The sequence below is a fragment of the Harmonia axyridis genome, chromosome 2, assembly GCF_914767665.1.
Source record: "Harmonia axyridis chromosome 2, icHarAxyr1.1, whole genome shotgun sequence".
Lineage (NCBI taxonomy): Eukaryota > Metazoa > Arthropoda > Insecta > Coleoptera > Coccinellidae > Harmonia > Harmonia axyridis.
The window spans coordinates 11,828,949-11,852,087 of NC_059502.1; the positions used below are offsets into that span (position 1 = coordinate 11,828,949).

Sequence of the window (23,139 nt, forward strand, 5' to 3'; positions counted from 1 at the left end):
CGGGATAGACAAGAGACGTATGACTAACCTGCTACGACGTGAGTTTTAAAACGTCGCCTCCTAGATCCTTACGGGTGCATTTCGATAGCGAGGAATTGATTGCCCGCCCGGGCGGTACATGCAGAAATATCTAACGATCGTATGAGGAACTCCCGGAGACAGGAAAACATGCATTGATTTCATTTTACAGAATATATTGGAAGTGATTGTGCTTAATCACATGTCAGCGGCCAGTCGATCGGAACTGACGATTTGCAGATCGTCAGATCTAGGTATATATCGTCAGATCTAGGTAGGATCGTTTGGTCATTTTAAGAAAAAAAGTTCCCATAAACTTATGTCCGGGGTTACTTAGTTTCCTAAGTACAGGACGTTGAAGTTAAAAAAAGACGGTAGGTATTTATTAATATATTAAATTAAACTCACGGTATTTATTAATTATCGAAAATATATATCTTGTTTATTTCAGTATCGTAATGAGTTCATTACAGTACTAAAAAGAGTGCTGCAAAAAACTTGCATTGTTTTCAGTTATATTTTTCGTTTTGTGATTGTCTACAGTGACTTCCAATCCTATCAAAAGTCAACACATGTCAAATTGTCAATATGATATAATTTGGATATAGTGAAATGATTTGCAACATAATTCGCAATTTCTTTCAATCCTGGTGGTGTTAAATCGGTTTCATCAGACATAGATTTCGAATATAATGCGTAATTATAAATTATTTCAAAATTCGAAACGTACGATTCAAATCCATATTCCGTTATCTGTCAAATTTCATTACAGTAACACCAACTGCCAAGATACCATACAAAAGTCACTAGGATGTATAATCTGAATTTTTCATTGAATTTCGACTATATTTCACAAACTTTGACTGAAATAGAGGAAATATCGTTCAAGCTTATTAGCTTGAAATATCAAAAATTATTATTAAAATTTTTGATGTAATCGTTCGATTTTGACAAAAAATATCCCATCCCTATTTTGTACGTGGAGCCGTTTATATGCGAAATAAAGAAACATTTTAATTTTTCATTTATTCAATAAATTATCTATCATCCGATAGTTCTCGATAATATACTAAGGTTGAGATGTTTTTTTTGCATAAAAACTCAGTCAAAAAAAGCACGATAGATTTTCTATCAAATTGAATGAGTAAAAGTCCTATGAACATGGGCAAACGCTTTGTTTTCGAGATACAGAGTTTTTCTTGTAGTACTACTTTTTTTTATGAAGATTATACCATTTTATGGAATATTCATTAATTTATTCATCAGAACTTACTAACTGGATCTTTATAATAATTCAGATTTTCCTGAGGATTATTGGATAATTGTTTAAGAAATTTTTCTCGAAATAGGTAGCAGATACGACGAAATTACAAGAAATAAAAAAGTGTCGCACTGGTTTCTTTTTCATTTTTCTCAACTACCAGTGGTCCACAAAAAAGTTCTGTGAGAAAGAACTGTTCCAGAAAAAAAAACGCACTGTAGGTTTGAATATCACATGATGAAAATTGCAATATCTATTCCAAATTTAAGTTGAATATCTTGTTGCTGGAAGGTGCTATGAGAAAAAAAATCAGACTTTCATACCCTATATATCGAAAAAAAGCATTTGTGAGCTAAAGTACTCTTTTCTCTTAAAAATGATCGTTTTCGTTTGTACCTCTAATTAAGGAACACCCGGTGTACAAGAATTTACAAGTATGTAGAGCAAATCATATCTGGACTCATTAACTCATGAACGGATAAACCTAGAAACTTTCAGGGTAGGTTCGGATCTTCAGATAATCAAATTGTTTAATAGGCAAAATCACATTTTGTTTTCCTGAAGTCAAAACAACAGATTCGCTAGAGATAAAATTGTTTTCAAACATTTCAAGAATTTCAAAATAAGTGGAGAAAGCACTGACGTGCACATATCCCTATATGCACTTCTGTGGTATCAAAGGGCACAATACGCTCTATTAGTGTGACGTCACACACCGCCATTTTTGGTTCTCCTGTCAGGTTCGGAATCCAAACAAATAAATTGCCATTCCAATTTGTACGGTGTCGTTGAAGGAATTGGCTTATTTTCATAAATAAGAGTATTTGAGCAACGATTTCAGTATTAATTGATAGACAGAAGGAACGAGATTAATACCAGTAAGTTTGAATCCTGTAGCATTCCCCAGATTTTGTAAAAAGCCGTGTTTATTAGTTGAACTTCAAGTTCGAACTTACTGGCATTAATCTCGTTCCTTCTGTCTATCAATTAATACTGAAATCATTCCTCAAATACTATTATTTATGAAAATAAGCCGTACTAATTAATTTGAATGACATTGACAGGAGAACCAAAAATGGCGGTGTGTGACGTCATCACTAATAGAGCATATAGGAGCCCTTTCTGAAACTAGTTTTGGAATATACTATTAATTTTCAAGTTTTTTTTATTTCGTTTGAATTACAACTAAATATACAAATTTTCGATCTACTGTGTTTTCTTTATAACAAACTTCGATTACTAACTGTATCTTTATAATAATTTGAAATTTCCTAAAGATTAATAGAGAATTGGGGAAATTTTTTTCTCGAAATCGGTAGCAGATACGACGAAACTGCAAGAAACCAAAAAAAGTTGTGCTGGTTTCTTTTTACACTTTTCTAAACTACCAGTGGTCCACAAAAAAAGTTCTGAAAGAAAGAAGCGGGCACTGTTCCAGAAAAAATACCCCTCTGTACAGATTTGCATTTAAAATTAGTATATCACATGTTGAAGACTATGAGAAAAAATAGACTTTGAAAGGATATATATCGAAAATAAAGCGTTAGTGGTCTAAAGAACTTTTTTGTAAAAATGATCATTTTCGTTTATACCTCCAATTTAAAAACACTCCATATAGAAAAATTAAATCTTGAAAGAAAAAAGCTAGAAACTTTCAAGTAGGGTTAGGCTCTCGAATGCAGCGGTTAAATTTGTTAACAGACAGATTCGATAGAGATAAAATTGTTTCTTAACATTTTATGTATAAAACAAATGGAGAAAGCACTGACGTGCTCGCAGACCACGTATCCCTATATACATATGTGATCTCCAAGGACGCAATTCACGCATGAATTAACCAGCGCTCACAAGCTCCTGACTTTTTCTTTCAATTCGATTGCATATTCACAATTAATCGAATCGACATTCATAAAATCATTACCACTCCAATCAGCAAAATAAATCTGAGCGCATTCAGTTGCATCGGGTGTATTTTCAATGTTAACTGAAGATGGGTTTCATAGTGTTTACCACACCATTCACTGCAGAAATCAGGTCAACTGTATGTACGTTCGAAACCAGTCTCATTGTCAATGAAATCCAATATTCTCCGCTATATTATTGTTCTGCCAGTGATGAAAAGACTAAAAAGACAATGTGGCTCAGTTTGTTTCTAATTTTAACTCGAACGGAAGTTACAAGGTGGGGTTACTGACCGTGGTATAAATAATCGATAACATCCAATTTGAAATTTTTCATTGGCGCACCGGATACACGATGGCTCAATTTTCCCAGAACTGCACGCTTCTTCTGTTGTTGCAATATTGGCAAATTAAGGGGAATGGCATTGGAATGAATCAAATACGATTTTGTCATATTGACAGCGATAAGATTATACGATGATTTATTAATATCTCTCCTCTCACAGAATATCTCAAATCATATTGACAACGTTATAGTTTATTATATTTTTTATCTCGTAGAATATCTCAAATCGATAAAAAAAGTGAAATACAAAATAAAATTAAAATTCCAGCGTCGAAGATTTGAACCCAAATTTTCAGCGATAGCAATTACAGTGATTGGATTTTCACTTCCGAAAAATTAAAGAAAATGTAATGGCCAACACATTTGCCAGAAGAGTAGCACAAACTCCTTTCATCGGCCCTATAGCCTCGGTATAGGTAAGTGTATCTCAGGAGAAGGAAAAACCCGAAAGATAAACACTCTGGCATAATCGCCCTGGATTGTAACATTTGAAAAGTTTCTTCGAAACTTTGATACTGCAAAATCTTAGAAATATCTGGATCTTAACAAGAATAAGTTACACCTTCTCAGTGGATTACTTAGAAGGCATTGTCGCCTCAAGAAGTAAGAAGCATTTCATGAGTATGAGAGTAGCACAAAACGACTTGTGCAGATTCTGTGGAGAGGAAGAAGAAACTCCAGATCACCTGGTGCCTCAAAAATGGTTTGCTCAAGAGACTTTTAGCAGTGAGAAAGTAACCTTCTTGAAGCTATCCCAGATACTCATGTTCCTATATGGTAGATTATGAAAACCAACGCCTGATCGCCATTTCCTCGAATTCCCTACGATTAAATTACAAAACATACGCTTCAAGTCAAGATGGTGACCGATTTAACAGATGTCAAGTGATTTATTCTCAGTTTGGTTTGGCAATTCATGAATAGACTCACGCCTAAACAACGCTTGCAAATAGTGCAATTTTATTTCGAAAATAATGGTTCTGTGCTGAATACGTATCGCGCACTACGTCCATTTTATTTTGTTTGGCGATGAAGCGCACTTCTGGTTGAATGGCTACGTCAACAAATAAAACTGCCGCATTTGAAGTGAAGCTAATTCTCAAGTGTATGTCGAAACACCATTACATCCAGAAAAACTGACTGTTTGGTGCGCTTTATGGGCTGGGGGAATCATTGGTCCGTACTTCTTCAAAAACGAAGATGGCCAGAACGTTACAGTCAATGGTGATCGGTATAGAGCCATGATTACTAACTTTTTCATTTCTGAATTGAACAACCATAATGCCCAGAAGCTGTGGTTCCAACAAGACGGCGCAACATGTCACACAGCTCGTGCCACAATCGATTTATTGAAAGACACGTTTGGTGACCGCCTAATTTCACGTTTTAAACCTGTGAATTGGCCTCCAAGATCTTGTGATTTAACACCGCTAGACTACTTTCTGTTGGGTTATGTAAAGTCATTGGTCTATGCGGATAAGCCACAAACCCTTGACCATTTGGAAGACAACATTCGCCTTGTTATTGCCGATATACGGCCACAAATGTTGGAAAAAGTCATCGAAAATTGGACGTCCAGATTGGACTACATCCGAGCCAGCCGTGGCGGCCATATGCCAGAAATCATATTTGAAATGTAATGCCACAAGATTATCTTGCGGATAAATGAAATTCATGTCAATCGAATAATCCATCGTTGTTTTATTGCAATTTGAAGTTCTATAGCTCTAAAAAAAACTCCCTTTAGGAGGATACAACTGCAGAATAAGCGTTTTCCAAATCAATTCCCTACGTTACGACGTCTCCTTATCATACGTTATCGACTCGTACGATTCGAAGAATCCCAGACGCCTGGTTCAAACAGCCGAAATCAGATAGAGTGTAACCCCGTCCCCTATGACTTCCGGTATCCGGTGCCGTAAACTTGTCGACGAGAGTCAGTAGCGGATGGCATTATCAAATTGGGGATCGTCTTGAATGACAGGCCTCGATTGTCATGCTCCTGGTAGAGCATAACCATAACCTCTATAATGCATGTTTGCTTTTTATGAAAGAGGAAGATTCAAATCTCGGATTTCATAGGACTAAAACACAAACCATACGTTTTAAGTTGTACGCTTCAGTCGCATGACTTAGTGTAGGACCAAACCCCTGAATATGCGTTTAGAAAATTATCTACGTTACGACATTTGAAAGAATAAAGTTCACTATTCACTATCATTCCGGAAAAAGGAAAGGTCTGACAAAAATTCAAATACATCCATAATATCGGCCATATCACAAAATCCCTGCACACCAAAATCTATAAAAATTGTGCAACCAGTTTCCGAGTAAATTGAGGCGTTCAATACTTAAAATTCGCTCTGAATAGTATGTCCAAAGTCACTTGCAGGAAGCGAGAATATTTTGATTAGACAAGGGTTGACAAAGTTCCCAGAAATTATTTGGAGCCAGGGAATTTATTTTCAAACATTACTTTAAAATATTCAGTATTCAGCGAAACCAGAATGTGTCGATTTGGTTGTTTCTATTGGCTAAAATAGTCCACGTTCCTTCTGGTTATCGATTTGGTCACTTTCATTGGCTGCATCTATCACTTCCTAATTATATTTCTTATGATTTGCATAGACCAATGTGGTCCGCAGGGTGCTCAATGAGATGAGCATTTTTACTCGGTTTTAGATCGTTGTGACTGATTTTCTCTTTTCATTTGATTGTAGGGTATATTCAAAGTCACTTGAAGCATGTACGAATATTTCTAATATACAAGGGTTTCCAAGTTTCCCAGAAATATATTAGGGAGCAGGGGATTTATTGTATTAACAGATCATTTGAATGAATTCCAGTATGCTAGTTAACTGTCTATCGAGATAGTATGTGTCGATTAGGTCAGTTTCATTGCTCGAAATAGTACACACGTGCTGCCACGTGCCAATTTGGTCGTTCTTATTGGTGGGAGTTGTGATCATCTTCCAAATCGCATCAATAGAACTGGTTTGGGGATCAATTATAAAGAGCCGTTTGAGAAATTTTAATCTAATACTGACGAAGGATTCTACAATCATAGAGAAAATGATAGAGGTTTCTAATGATTTCGACGATGACGTTTGGCAAACTTCTGTGTTAAAAAAAACTGAAGATGAATATTTTGCGATCAAATCTATTCCTCTAGGACCGTTATACCGCTGAAGAAAATATTTTTGGTGGAATACGAACGAAAATAACTAGGTGAGATTAACCAATATAATTTCCACTATATTTTCTGATCAATTTCAACATCATTACTATTTTTCCTTATCTTCAGACAGATCATTTCCAATTTCATCTAAAACACTTTTGTGTGCTTATAATTTCATGAAACGATCATGTCATCATATTCGATAATGTTTCTGGATAATAAATCACAGGTCGATATAAAATAATCAAATTCTAACACAGAAAAATAACATAGTAGCATTAACGATGAGACAAAAACAGCCATTCAGGACGCGAATTATCTAAAAGAATCCTAATCAGAGTTCATTACAATCGTGTATGAGCCGGTATTATAAAGGATGATTGACCGTCGGTTGAGTTCAACCAAGCGTCAACGAATAAATATGAGGTTATAGACATTGAGACAAAGAATTTTCAGTTATTTTTCTTCTTATTTCTATGTTAGGACTAGGAAATCTAAGAGAATAATATGAGAATTGAAAGTGCAGTGTAGCCAACCGGAATAAATCGGCCATAACCGATGGTTGTACAACCGACAGAAAAAATATCTTAAGGCCGGTATTATAAAAGAATAACCAACGGTTGAGCCGTGCGTCAACTACCAAATTCCATTCTAGAAAAATGGAATTTGGTAGTTGACGTACGACTCAACCGTCGGTTATCCTTTTATAATACCGGCCTAACCCACATAACCGACGGTTGAGCCGTAGGTCAACTACCAAATTCCGTATTTCTAGAATAGAATTTGGTAGTTGAAGCAACGGTTGAACCGTCGGTTATTCTTTTTTAATACCCGCCCTTAATGTAATTTTCAACTTTAGGATTTAAAAAAATGTGCGCCCACGCTTGCGGCATGACACCAAGCGAACATCTGGACAAGCGTTTTCATGGAGTAGTCCAAGTAAGATTAAAAAAACCACACTTACGTCTGTCTACATTAACAAGTCGTACGATACGAGGAATCGTCCAATTAACCGGAAGGTAGGTGACCGGATACAGTAACAACCACCCGTCGGGTCGTAAACACGAGAACCGCGATCATCGCGGGGGACGTTCGGGGCTCGTGCTCCCCGATTTCCGGGGCCGTAAATTTGTCGACGTCTGGCCGGGAGCGGCACCGACTCTCGGTTGCCGATGGCGTTATCAAATTAGGGTGCGTCTTAAACGACGGGGTGGCACGGAATTTCGGTCGGTTGGGGGATGAAAAACCCGAAGCGTCAGACGCGCGTCAGCGGCATGTGTTGCTCTCTTGATTCATGGCAAGGAGAAAGGAAACACATGTTGACGGGTTTCGGCGATGTAACGTATCTGCCGCGTTATCGATTTTTGGGTAATGAATTGGTGTGTGTGTGCGTGTCGTAGGAAATGATATCTGGAAAACTGACGGCAACGTAGAGATAAAGAGATGTTTTAATATCACTCTGAACTTATGGAACAGCTCATTGAAAGAACTATTGTAAAACAGCTGGTCAGCTGCAGTAACGTTTTCTTCAATACCATAAACATCAATTATAATCAGAAAAATTGGTTTTTGTCTGAAATAAATTATAATAGCTTACTATTTGATGGCTGACAGACAATTTTTCAATTCCAGAAAAAGTACCTCCTCGAACCCGCAACCTACGAATTACTAGTCCAGCGCTCTCACCAACTGAGCCACCGAGGAAGTCGAAAGTTAGTAAAATATTTGGCTATTATAATTAAACGTCATCAAAATAACACCTGCTCATTTTTCGAATATGTTCTGTTGGTACAGTTTGTGTAAAATATTCACAAGAGAATATATATTTTCATGATATTTTGTTTTTATCGTTGTATTGCTTAGTTAGCGATGTCATTATTAAGTAAATCATGCTGTTGAGTAAAATTCAAATACTTTATGACCCTTAGGCATAATGTATACAGAGAATGATTTGTATATCTATTCAATAAGTTTCATTAATGAAATCAAGATGAATCATAAACAGTATCAACATTTCTCAATCAAATTGATATTCAGAAGGTATACCTGCTAGCATTCTTGGAACCTCATTTGTCGATGATATGCTGTTCTTTATACATATATCCTTCAGCAACAGACGTTCTTTTTATTGGTTAGTGTCTCTATTATCTATTAGGTGTAGGTACATTTTCACAGACGATCGTTATCGAACGAAATTAATGCGTTTGAGCCCAGCATTGAAAGGAAAATGGCCACAATACAAGGAGAGACATGATAAAGTGATTCAACAGCATGACAATACTCGATCCCATGTTACGAACGTGGTCAAACATACTTGGAAACGTCGAAATGGAAAGTCCTATCCCACCCGCCGTATTCTCCAGGCGTTGCTTCCTTGGACTATCACTTGTTTCGATCAATGGCATAAGGTCTGGCTGACCAGCACTTTCGCTCTTATTTAGAAGTGAAAAATTGGATCGATTCGTGGATCGCTTCGAAAGATAACCAGTTTTATCAACCTGGGATTCGTACGCTGCCCGAAAGATGGGAGAAAGTAGTGGCCAACGATGTACAATACTTTGAATCATAAATGTATAACCAGTTATTTACAATAAAGCCTCGAATTTCGGAGAAAGAGGGTTGAGCAAGGTTGTACGCCTATGTATTATCTTCTTGACTTTCTGGCTGATATTCTTTCGATGTTCATTTCAAATCTTCGACCAACTTATGGTCATTACCAATGTTAATTTTCTTATTTCCTACCTAAGTATTCTTACCATTGAATATTTGTACCTAAGGAACTCGAGAAAATGTCTCAGAAAAAAAGAAAAATCGTACCAGCAGAGTCATTAATGTATTCTCAACAGTTTTCCACCATCTACTTCGCCTTTTTGCTTGTTCGGAAATGTTCTCAAGAATTTTTGAATTTTCTTTGATGTTTAATGTTTTAAGTTTGACAGCTTTTAAATAACAACGCTAGTGCGTCTCATAGAAAATTAATATACGTCCACTATAATTAAATTTATATTTCAAATTTGTGGATGTAGTAGAATTAACTGGTATGTAAAATCATTGTATGGACCACGGTCATCAAGCGATGTTGGTGTCCTGAGGACAGGGCATAAACACCTTCTCAATACCCTTGGTACATAAATATCTATTATGAAACTTTAACTAACCAAAATACAAAATATTTTACTATTATCCATTTCTACATTTAATTATTCACACAAGAAAATATTTATTAGAGGTCTCAAATGAATTACTTGGTCATAATTAGTATAGTAATTAGTAAAGGCAAGAATCGTAATGATGACTATTATTACCTCAGAATCTTCTATTTACAGGAATAATAGATATCTTACTTTCATGATTCTATTATTACTATGAACTCCATGGTGTCAAAAATAAACAAATTAACATTAACAATATACATACAACCGTTCAATTGTAATTTTATTATGGATCACTTGATTTTACGAAAAGCCGATGATCGGAAGCAAGTCCTAATATACACATTGACTTTCAATTTCAACAACACAAGTATCTTCCGAGCAATTCTCCTCTAATTAGATCATCCAACTCGGAAAACAATCTCAACCAGCATGCATACTTCGGTTAGAAAGCGTTTAACATTCTGACGTTTCTACGGCACTGATTTGATCGAGCCTATTTACTTTACGAGATGCGTGAAACTTCCGTTACCTACTTCGAGCTATTTTGGATCATTATCTTCAACGATATGTTTAAAATCGTTCTATAAGAATTTTAGAATGAAAAAGCTTATTAGCGTATGTCTCTTGAGTTTTGACAGAAATTTGAACTGTATGGAAAAAACCTTAAAAATTCGAAATGTCGAGTCGGCTTTGAAGAGAATATTATTCAATAATTTGTCATTTTATTGACAGTTCAAGATTTGGTAAGAAAACCCATGAATATTAATCGATACCAGGAAATGAACTTCTCACTATGAACTAACTCAATTCGAAGCAAATCCTAGAGTCTATACAATAAATTCATAATATTCATCGATCAGACGTAATATTATTGAGAGACCTTGTTTTGCAACCAGATCAAGAATTTCTAGCGAAAGCAGATGAAAATGAAATGTCTCGTTTAGTGCAGCAGGAATGTCGAAAGTTAGAACATAATGCATTTATCAGTGAAAGTTGTCAATACAAAATTTATTTAATTAATTCCTCTGGTTTATGTCATGTTTTCTTGTTAAATTCCGATTAATTGAGGAAAAAAAAGTTAAACACAAGATAATGATTTATTATGAATTTCTGCTTTCTTGATTAGCGTTGCCGGTGATCCGATGAAGAACATTTTAATAATTAGGATTGAGTTATTTGTTAGTTTTATAGCGTGTAAAAGCCAAATGGAATAAGTAAAGTCATGGACATCCCGTAACACGTCAAATTTAAATTTTAAATTGTCATTCTCCTTTGTAATAATGCGAACCCTTCGAAAGAAAGCTACAACCCCCAATTTTTCAAATGAGAAAAGACGCGATTTTTTTTGATATTGAAATTGTTATGGTTTATATTCAAAAAACACAAGTTTGTATTATAACTTCAAATACTGATTACAATAAGAACAAATGATCACGCTTATGTATTCTATTGAAAAAAAAAAGTGTACTTAGAATGCTTCTGTTTCATGTTTATAACACCATGAAGTTATGAGAACTTTTCATTTCACGCCATTTTCCAATTATTCCTTATAACTTGAAAACAGTTGAACTCATAAGGTTGCGTTGACCAAATTAATTTTTCTCAAAAATCGGGTCCAAAAATGTGGTGGGATCCTGATGAGATCTTCTCACTAGACAAAGAATTTTGGGACAACCGATATGTGATATATTTATTTTCTAATTTCAGATTTTCGATTCTGATGGAATTAATTCCAAGTATTTCATATGTTATTTGCATGAATTCTTCTATTTTCTATTTGTTCCACATTGGTAGTGGATCTATTCACTTATGGATATAAAATTGACGACTTTGTTCTCAAGATTAGAGAAGTCTTGAGAGATAAGTTGTACTGAACTTAATCTGCCTGCTTCACCAATTCCACGCCTATATAAAAAATACTATTTTGTCATATTTCATTTTAGGTTTCTAATCGTTTGTTGTGTGATTAGATATAAAGGGGATTCCATTGCAACGCGACCTTATCGACTATTGTGTGATACCTATGTGTAAAATTTAGGTTCAATATTTGTCGAGAACCTGTTTTTTATAGCTAGTTTGTTGCTTCAGGAACATAACTTGAAATTGATGTCGTCATTGTCCTAGATATGCAAATGTTTCCGTATTTATTCCTCACCTGATATTGACGAAATATTTTGAAACATTAGGAAATTATGAAAAGCATTGAGGTAGGATCCAATCATTCGATTTATCGTCTTTATTGTATTCGTCGAGGTGATAAGTAGCCAGAATAATGAAATTACGATAACGATACAACCAGAAACCAGGAAAAGACATTTCAATTATATTTAAGCAGCATTGTACACGACTAAATAAAAAGGACAATAGCACTGACTTGAGGTTAGTTCAAATTCGGATTCATCCGATTTCTCCACAAAATTTTGCATAACACTTCACACAATAAGTACCGGGATCTAGCAAGGAAAAACATATATTTTTTTTAAATTCGACTTTCTTCGTTAACATAGTCACCTTGTTCAAGGCTTCTCTAACTTTTGAATATCTTTTCTGTAGAAATATTCTTCTTTGTTTTCGAAATAGGCTTCAACCCCGACAATAACTTCTTCCTCAAGGTTGTAGACTACGTTCCGCCAAAACTGAAATTCTGCTAGTGGAACTACCCGAAAATTTTAAGTAGATTATACCTGGCACACCCATTCTACTTGAAGAAACCGCCTGTTTGGTATTTATTGACCTTGATAAAATCTCAACTCTCGATGAATCCCAACAAAGAGTAAATTTGTTGACGATAGAGCAGACTCAATTCAACAATATTTCGAAATTTTGAATACGGTCTATTAGTGATGACGTCGCACACTGCCATTTTAGTTCTTCTGTCAGTGTTCGGAATCCAAACAAACAAATTGTCATTCAAATTAGAACGTTGTCGTTGAAGAAATTGGCTTATTTTGGTAAATAAGATTATTCAAGAAACGATTTTACTATTAGTTGATAGACAGAAGGCACGAGATTAATGCCAGTAAGTTCGAACAAAATCTGGGGAATGATACAGGATTCAAACTTACTGGTATTAGCCTCGTTCTTTCTGTCTATCAATTAATACCGAAATCGTTCCTCAAATATGTACTCTTATTTGGGAAAATAAGCCAATTCCTTCAACGACACCGTACTAATTTGAATGACAATTTATTTGTTTGGATTCCGAATACTGACAGGAGAACCGAAAATGGCGGTGTGTGACGTCACACTAATAGACCGTATAACAACGAACAAAAAAAGTTGTACAGCACTGGTGGATGCCATCTCGGTGCCATCTGTGCACCAGGCTAGCAACTTATTGAATACTAGACATTTTTGCTTCAATATACAGGGTGACCCATTGTCAAATATCTACTGAAATAACCCATTGAGAAGAGTCAGGATCAAACAATGCCTCAAACGAGAGTTTCTCAAATTTCTGGGAGACATCGAATAAGGTCATTCAATGTGATTTTTCTTTCATAATCTTATCGATATGAAATTTTTCATTTAGATGCAAAATGAAAATTTCAAGCTTTATGTAAAATTTTGATGGAATAATTTAACATTTTCAAATTTTTGTTGAATCTTTTCATGATTAAATGGCATTATATACTGTCAACAAATGACATAACAAATACCAAAAGATAATACCATGTTGCCATTATAACCATATTTCAAATTGTATAATTTCTATTGCAAAACACATTTTTCACCCTGAACTTTTCAGTATTCACATTTGTAAAATGAAACTTCGACCTTCAAAATTTCCAATTGTACCTAATTACGGATGGACATTTTATTTTTTTCGATTATTCTATTCTAAAATATGTAATCTGAAACGTCATCCAGAAAAATTTCAGAGAAAACTGATTACCCTCTTCGAATATCCCAAAAATTCGCGATTAAAAATAAACCAAACAGTATCTGACATTCACTACGTGGATATCGACCTTTAAATGACGATTATCGCCGAAAACTAACACGAGACGAACACGTTGATTACAAACAAAAATGTTTATATATTATATAATGAGACAAATTTAAACTTACCAGTTAGTGCTTTATCGGAATTCAAGTGAGTGTCAAGGTCTTCATTATTGGTCCACTGCAAAAATAAAAACAAATCAGTTACAAAGTATACGAGCAATTTGAAACTTGATACTCGTATTTGTATATTAATGTGAAATAATGGCATATTTACAGGGTAGAGCACGTAAACCACACAGTAATAGAGATAGATGGAGGGAGTATACGCAATTTTTACATGTCCCAACATGGTTAGATTACGTTGTCGGAATGTAATATATTTCAAATCCACAATTTTACTATATCGTTATGAATGTATATTATATCGAATGAAATATAATCGTTTGAGCGATTCCCAATTAAATATGCGAATTTGAATATTTGGAATCCCATATTTTTCCTAATTGTCGAATTCATAATAAGCAGAATATGTATTATTTTCTGTATCTACCTGCTGAAATCCAAGGTTTGGCAACTTTTGCTCTCCTAGTGTCATCGGTTGATTCACGTCGTTTGGCGCGCTTGAAGTTTGTTTTCTGAATTTCTGATATATTTAGGTATTCATCTCAATATATTTTGAGTTGATATGAAACGTTGATTCACTATGGGACATAAGAAGTGAGTTCTTTGTGGAAAAACTCGCGAATTGAGTGAAATATCGCATCACTGATATGTTTTCATTTCCACGCGCTTCATGTCAAATTTGATAGTTCATGTTGGGGACAAAATTTGCCTATTGAAAATAACATATGCTCCCTCTACCTATGTTCATTACTCTGAAGTTCAATTGAAGCTGTTTTGAACAGCAAATAAATCAATTATTTGCAGGAAAACTGCTTTAGATAAGGAATAAGTCAATACATAAATAATCAAGAGGCTAAGGTAAACCGAAAAAAATAATAATATGCAGGGTGTTCTATTTGAAATATAGAAGTTGTTTGTACTTTTAAATATAAGCGGCAAAGCCGCAGCGCTGAAAATATTTTAGAGCAGTGATTCCTACCCTAGAAACTAAAGTTTCAATAAAATCGTATCTCTGTAAAATTCTAGGGTACCATCGACCTTATCCCAACCTGTATAATTTTTTCAATTACATCCATGGCGAATGCAAATTATTAAATTCTGAATTAAAATCATCAGCCGTTTGAATGATCCACACAAATCCATTGTGTAGGATCGATTTAAATGATGATATATTGACGAATGTAAGAAGGTAGGCGATGAAAAGTAATTCACAATGCGTGATTGGACGAATGCTTATTCTATTCCAGCTCAATTATGCAAATAATGCCATTATACCAGAAAGAAGGAGCCATCAAATGCTACGTGAAGGAACTTGCTGAAGACGTACTTGTGTTATAGCGGTCGACAAACTTGATATTGAAATTCTCGAGGTTACCAGAACATATCACACATTCCGTTTCCCCACATCCAAAAATAAAATTAATTGATTCCAATTTGACCCACAGAGACTGACGACGCGGTTTTTTCAACGTTTATCATTGCAAAAAACGATGGACAAGGTCGAAAAGAGGCGACTAGTGGATTCAGGATTTTAACGAACGAATGAATTCGTTGATATGTTGTTGATTATTTCCACTTAAGTTTAGGAACCATTGGAAAATATGTAGAAATTTACAGATGGCTATTACACTCGTTTTACAGCGATAAAAGAAAACAATAGCATCCTTGCCAGGGGGGTACACACCCTCTACCTAAATTTTTGCTGCAAAACCCCCCACTCCCCCTGAAATATTGCATGAGCAAAAAATACAACATGAGTTTAACGCTCAGAGTAATAAACATACATAGAGGGAGCATATGTCATTTTCAGTAAGCAAATTTTGTCCCCAATATGAACTATCAAATTTGACATGAAGCGCGCGGAAATGAAAACTTATCAGTAATACGATATTTCACTCAATTCGCGAGTTTCTCCACAAAGAACGCACTTCTAATGTCCTATAGTGAATCAAGGTTTCATATTAACTCAATATTTATTGAAATAAATACCTAAATATATCAGAAATTCAGAAAACAAACTTCAAGCGCACCAAATGACGTGAAACAACCGACGACAGTAGGAGATCAAAAGTTGCCAAACCTTTGATTTCAACAGGTAGATACAGAAAAAATAAATATTCTGCTTATTATAAATTCGACAATTAGGAAAAATATAAGATTCCAAATATTCAAGTTTGCATATTCAATCGGGAATCACTCAAATAAATATGTTTCATTACGATATAGTAAAATTGTGGATTTGAAAATATATCACAATCCGACCATATTATCTAACCATGCTGGGGACATATAGAAATTGGGTATAATCCCTCTATATATGTTTATTACTCTATGGGTAAAACCAACATAGATTTTTTAGACGACATTTTGACATTTCTAAAATTCAAAATAGATTAGGCAATAATTTGTCAAATGTTTGCATCATAAACCAGTGAAAAAGTCCAAGTTCCAAATCTTTTTCGACCGAAGAGTTTTCGAAAATGGCCAACTGTGTAAAGATGAGGCTGAAGCCACATGGATTGCAAGATCTTTTTTTCATATATGCCTCATCGTATTGGCTAGGCATAGCAATGAGGCAGCTAATTGCTCAATTTATTACGTCCAAGTTCCAAGAGTATTATCATCTGGAAAACTTTACTGGATGAAGTGGTTCGAAAACTTATCAAATAGTAAATGGTAAGTGAAAAATGAAATGAAAAATAATTTTTAGTTTAACGCCCCCTTCCCAATTTTGATAATATTTCGTATACTTTTTCATTATTTTTCATTGAAAATGAGCATTCAAGAATGATTCTTGATGTAAAGATTGATGACGTCATTCTCAAAAATAATAAGAAAAAATTCTTCAAGCATACGTTCATTATTTTCATAAGCCTTTTCATTTCGTGTTGAAAATTATTTTCAAAATTTGATAATTAACATTGTGTTGAAAGTTTAACGTCATTTCTATTTATATTCAGAAGATTGAACTAAGTATATTAGGACAAAAATCTACAAGCGAAATATGACCAAGCGCTCTAAAGCTCTCCATTTCACCTCAGTCCTTTTTTCATCTCAATTCTTATTCCCTCCATACCTAAATATTCATATGATCGATAAATTCTTAGAAAACACTGTCAGGTGGCTCCAGTCAAAGAACCTTGATAAAACAATAAAAAGGATATAACCGTCTGAATATGAGAGTCAGTGTAACGAATATCAAACGAGAAAATTGTTTCAAAACTGAATATTCAATTTTTCTTTGTCACTGGCAAGCATCCTTGACAGTATTGAACAGACTGTGCGTCCGAGTTGCTCCACATTCGAAGAAGAGAATTTGTTCGAAGATATCGCCTTGCATATTGCATGAAACGCCAAGATTATTATTATTTACTCGATAGTTACTTTCCATCCACGACATCGTTTATTTATGGAAAAGAATTTATTCATGATCAATTGAAGTCCAGATATACTTTCACCTGATGCTTATCTCGTTATTGATTGATTCCTTCGATTCTCATATATACTGCGTGTTTCGTGATTTTGCAAAAAATTCGAAGATGAATATTACATTACGAGGAATAAGTGGAGTTTTTTTGAAATTATGAAATTCAAATGGGTTATTGATCAATTCTGAAAACAAGCGATTTTTTTGGGGTTTTCAAATATTAGGCCAATTGAAAAGTCCCCAGTCTGATGCACAGATGGCGGAACTAGTATTGAATCCATATGATTTTTAGTTAGTACCAACCTTCAAACGATACGCATCTTTTGACAGCAGTCCGACCATCAGTTTGTGAGATATTGCGTTGTGAGTGTAGCTACTTTTGTTATTTGAAAAAAAAATATGACAAAAAAAAATTTGGTGTGCTGATAAAATATTGATTTTTGAAAGGAACAAATACAGTTGATGCAAAATCTTGGCTTGATGAAGAGTTTTCGGGGTCTGCAACAGGAAAATCAACAATCATTGATTGGTATGCTAAGTTCAAACGTGGTGAAATGAGCACCGAAGACGGCGAAGGCAGTGAACGCCCAAAAGAGGCTGTCACCGACAAAAAAATCAAAAAAGTTCACAAAATAATTTTGAATGACCGTAAAGTGAAGTTGATCGAGATAGCAGACATTGTAAAAATATAATTTGAACGTGTACATCAGATCATTCATGAATATTTGTACATGAGAAAGCTTTGTGCAAAATGGGTGCCGCGCGAGCTCACAATGGATCAAAAGCAACAACGTGTTAATGATTCTGAGCAGTGTTTGAAGCTGTTCAAGTCCAATAAACCTGAATTTTTGCGTCGTTATGTGACAATGGAAGAAACATGGCTCCATCATTGCACACCGGAGTCCAATCGACAGTCAGCTGAGTGGACTGCACACGATGAACCGAATCCAAAGTGAGGAAAAAAACAACATAGACTTTTTCCTGTTCTCAGACCTTAAAAGAATGCTGGCTGGAAAGATATTTAACGCCAATGAAGAAGTAATCGCCGAAACTGAGGCCTATTTTGAAGCGAAAGACAAATCGTACTTCAAAAATGATATCGAAAAGTTGGATGATCGCTATAATCACTGTTTCGCCCTCGAAAGCAACTATATTCAATGATAAAATCGAATTTTGCCAAAAAAAGGGTTTTACTATGGCAGACCGGGGACTTTTCAGTTGGCCTGTTGATTTCCGTTAAACAATAACTTAAAATGTAGTAATCCAATACTTTTAATTTGCGAATGAATGAAATTATAATTTTTCGTATTTCGCATAAGAATTGATGATATGATATTCTTACAAAGCACTTATGTATATCAAAAGTATTCATAAAAAAATCCTACAAAAAAATCATCACATAAGAGGTAAAACACTAATTTAGAGAAAATTATAATAATACTAGTACAGTACTTCCTTCAGACGGAAGTTGAAATTAATGTAATATTCCCGACTTCTAATGATCTTTCAATGTATCTCACAACACTGCACATTATTTTTCTCTCCTTCTCTGGGAAAATATCGACAGATCACGAGAAAGTCACGTGGTGGTGTTCCCTGTCAACGTGGAGCCTCAATTCAATGAATTTTCCAGAATTCCCGATGGTACAGTCGCGCCACTGAGAAGGGAGGAGATTCACCTTGCTACCATTGACGTCACAAATCGATCAATGAATGAGTAGCTCCTTCAACAATGTCGTCTTCATCAATGTGTAAAGACGATTGATAATGTTTCTCATCGATTGAATTACACTCTCCGTTTGAAGCGTATCAAAGCGTGCATACTAGAGGTCCATTCATAATTGGTTCATTGATCTAAAAATAGACGAACGTATGGTGCCCATGACAAAGAAAACCCATGTGGTGTTTCTGTTGGATGGTTATCTATTGGCGCGTGGTGTTCTTTCCCATCATTCAGAATCATGATAGTAGGCTCACTATTTTAAGACTGACTGAAATAAATTTAAATTATGGCATTTAGAAGGTATAGGGAATTTTACATGGAAAATATTCATGTATTTCTCGAGGATTTCAAAAGGCAAAAAATATTCCAGGTTTGAAATAGCAAAGTACATTATTATTCCGGAAAAAAGGAAAGATCTGACAACAATGTAAATAACACCATAATATAGGCTATATCACAAGACCCTTGCACACTAAAATTGTTTTTTTTTTGTGTCAAGATGACCAAACGTTAAATGAATTAAATTACCGAAAATCTTGATATTCGTTTCCGATAAGAATTCCATTCTTAAAACTCATTTCCTACAAGTATTCCTAAAAGCAAAAATGAATAAATTAATTATAAGTTTTGGTATTTATTTTCCCAATTTGTAGCCAAGATTTTAAAGTTTGTATAAAGGACTTTTCTCCTCAGAATTATCCGAGGAATCTCTCATTTTCCTTTGTACCGCCAATTCAGGAACGTACACCCTGTATAACAGTTGTGGTCATCAATATGCCAAAAACTTAACGAGCAGAAAAGAGATCTTAGCACCAATTCGTGATTTTCACGAATTTTTATTCATATTAAGTTTTTCATTGATATCCATTTCATATTATTACTCGAAAAATCTGAGAACTGAAAATAAATAATCAAAATGTGAAATTCATTCATTACACTCAATTAAAATCGGAGCACATTCCCAAGAAATATCTGACTAATCTCAACGATGAAGCATGAACAATAAGAAAAATCTGATTCACCTATAGAAATGAATAATGCAGTGCAGGTGTAACTTTTTTTTAAATGATATAACCTTACATTTCTGCTTCAGATAGATTCACATCAAGTAGTGAGTAAGTGCCGTCCCACACGAAAACAACAGATGCATATTGGAGGTGTATATTGAAGTTGCTCCATTAATTCTCCAATTTTAAAGCCAGACTTGTTCGTTGAGGTAGAAACGAAAACTGATACTAGGAAGGCAGTAGGTGTCACATGAATGTTACAATATACCGTATAACTTACGGAAATTTACTCAAGATACCTCAATAATATTAGCAAAATTCTCTGCTGGATTGAAAATACCTTGATGTAGCGATCAGCTCATTCATTTTGATACAAAACATAATGAAATAAGAAACACTGAAAACTTTACATTATTTCCACATAGATTATCTAAAAACGCCAGAAAGAACGAATTACAATGAAAAAACCTCGAATATTACACTATGGGTTACTTCCTTGTAAAGGGTGTTTTTTTAGAGCTATAGAACTTGTTTGTGGCTTATCTGCATAGACCAATGACTTTACATAGCCCCACAGAAAGTAGTCTAGCGGTGTTAAATCACAAGATCTTGTAGGCCAATGCACAGGTCCAAAACGTGAAATTAGGCGGTCACCATCAAACGTGCCTTTCAATAAATCGATTGTGGCACGAGCTGTGTGACATGTTGCGCCGTCTTGTTGGAACCACAGCTCCTGGACATCATGGTTGTTCAATTCAGGAATGAAAAAGTTAGTAATCATGGCTCTATACCGATCACCATTGACTGTAACGTTCTGGCCATCATCGTTTTTGAAGAAGTACGGACCAATGATTCCACCAGCCCATAAAGCGCACCAAACAGTCAGTTTTCTGGATGTAACGGTGTTTCGACATACACTTGAGGATAAGCTTCACTCCAAATGCGGCAGTTTTGTTTGTTGACGTAGCCATTCAACCAGAAGTGCGCTTCATCGCTAAACAAAATTCGCTTATGAAAATCGGGATACGTATTCCGCACAGAACCATTATTTTCGAAATAAAATTGCACTATTTGCAAGCGTTGTTCAGGCGTGAGTCTATTCATGATGAATTGCCAAACCAAACTGAGAATAAATCACTTGACAGCTGTTAAATCGGTCACCATCTTGAACAGTTGTGCCAACTTATATAGGTACCTCGAAAAAAAACACCCGTTATTATTATATTGAAAGATTTTGCTTCTTCAAAGTGGGGGTTAACCACCCTCACGAACTCTAGTTACGCCACTGACCGTAAACATTTTTTTGAAAATTTTATGGTGCATGGAGGGGCAGAGGTTGAAGATGGCAGAATGCAGCATTAATAATTAGAGGTGGAATTATTGATTTGAAAATGAGGGCTTCAGTTTTTTATTCAAAAGACTTTTTTTTTGGTAGAATAATGCAAAAAATATTCTAAATGCTACATACTCCCGAATAAGTAAAGTTAGCAAAGAGCCGTCAATGTTCGAAGATCAATTATGTAATTATCATCATCATTATCATGAGCATATTGGGAAAAATATATTCAAAATTTCAACTCCGAAACTGTAAGTAATATGGGATTTTGCGGTAAGAAAACAGTATTCAGTATCTCATGTTTTCAATTTGATGATTGTGTTGAGTTCCCGAGATATTGATTTTTAAAATTTTATTTGCTTGATTTTTTGTGTGAATACATATTGACATGTTATCAGTAATTTTATGTGTACATAAATACTTATTAACTTTTGATATTGATGGATTTTTCGATTGATTCTTGATCACGATTCGAAGAAATAAAGCACTTTGAATCGTGACAAAAAATAATAATTTCCTCACAATCAATTTTTTAGAGATAATTCGAAGTTTCATCAAAAAGCAATAAAAATCCATTCATTGCATTTATTATGGAAATATACATACTTCAATCACGTTTAGACATGGTTAAATAGTTTTATAAAAATCAGAGCTCATTTATTCACAAATGAGCATTGAAAATTGAGAAGAATTAATGAACGAAATTATTCAATTCATTTATTTACTATTTGTTGTATTGAAGGCAAATTTGAAAGTATTACAGAGTACTTACTCAGTACTTGGTATTGATACACTGCAATTTACTTTCAAATTTGTCTACAATACGATTGACTGGGTATTATTGTTCATGGATTGCTCTTAAATTTCTTTCAGTATTCACAAATTATAAGCGTGTTTCTTCTCATGGTCGAATGGCATGACCTACTGAACACAAATGACATAAGAAATGTCAAAAAATAATATAGTGTTGCCGTTATAACAACCCTATACAAGTGCAAGTGATCTAAAAGCACTTATACACCTGTATGGTGTATTGTTATTGCTTCCGAGTCTACCGATGGTGAAAGCTTAGGTTAGGGATCACTTTCGGAATCTATTCTTTCTTCAAGGACAAAAGCATGCCAGACTATTCTTAAAACTGTGATTTATTGTCTTTCGTGTCTGCACATCCTTGTAACAGTCTTAAATTATACAATTCTTATAGGATTTTGATGAATTTTTGGGTAGGGTGATCTCATATACTATACTATTCCCATCTCGATGAAAGTTTAATATCGAAAGAAAAAACAGATATTTCAGAGACAACAGATTGAATTTTGCATATATATGGCTAACCATAGGTCATCCTGTATATAAAACGATCAAGCAGAAATGTACTATTAAGTTGTGATAATTTGAAAGTTCATACGATATTTTTTGGAAAAATTACATCAATCATATTTGAAAAAACGTACAAAAAAAAGCACTTACGTGAAGCGAGGAACTTTTGGGCGCCAGTTCATTCAAGGGCGCATGAATGACCGAGCGTTTAAAAGATTCAAGTCAGTGCTTTCGTGATGTATATTTAGGACAAGTTTTATTACGCAGATATATTAAAAAATATTTACTTCAGCTTCTTCATCCAACAAAGAAGTAGTAAAAGCGCATATTTTACAACTTCGCGACCAAGGAAATTTCTTATAAGTAACGCAATACATGAACCGAAATAGCTTCAGA

General features: G+C 34.7%; 1 protein-coding gene across 2 annotated transcripts in view; it reads right to left on the reverse strand.

Moving 5' to 3' along the window:
* Positions 1-23,139, reverse strand: part of LOC123674024 (SNF-related serine/threonine-protein kinase) — a 71,023-nt gene that overhangs the window by 32,488 nt on the left and 15,396 nt on the right. For both annotated transcript variants that reach the window (XM_045608833.1, XM_045608834.1), the window contains exon 2: positions 13,931-13,985. The gene's annotated coding sequence lies outside the window, so the exon portion shown is untranslated. The remainder of the gene's footprint in view (positions 1-13,930; positions 13,986-23,139) is intronic.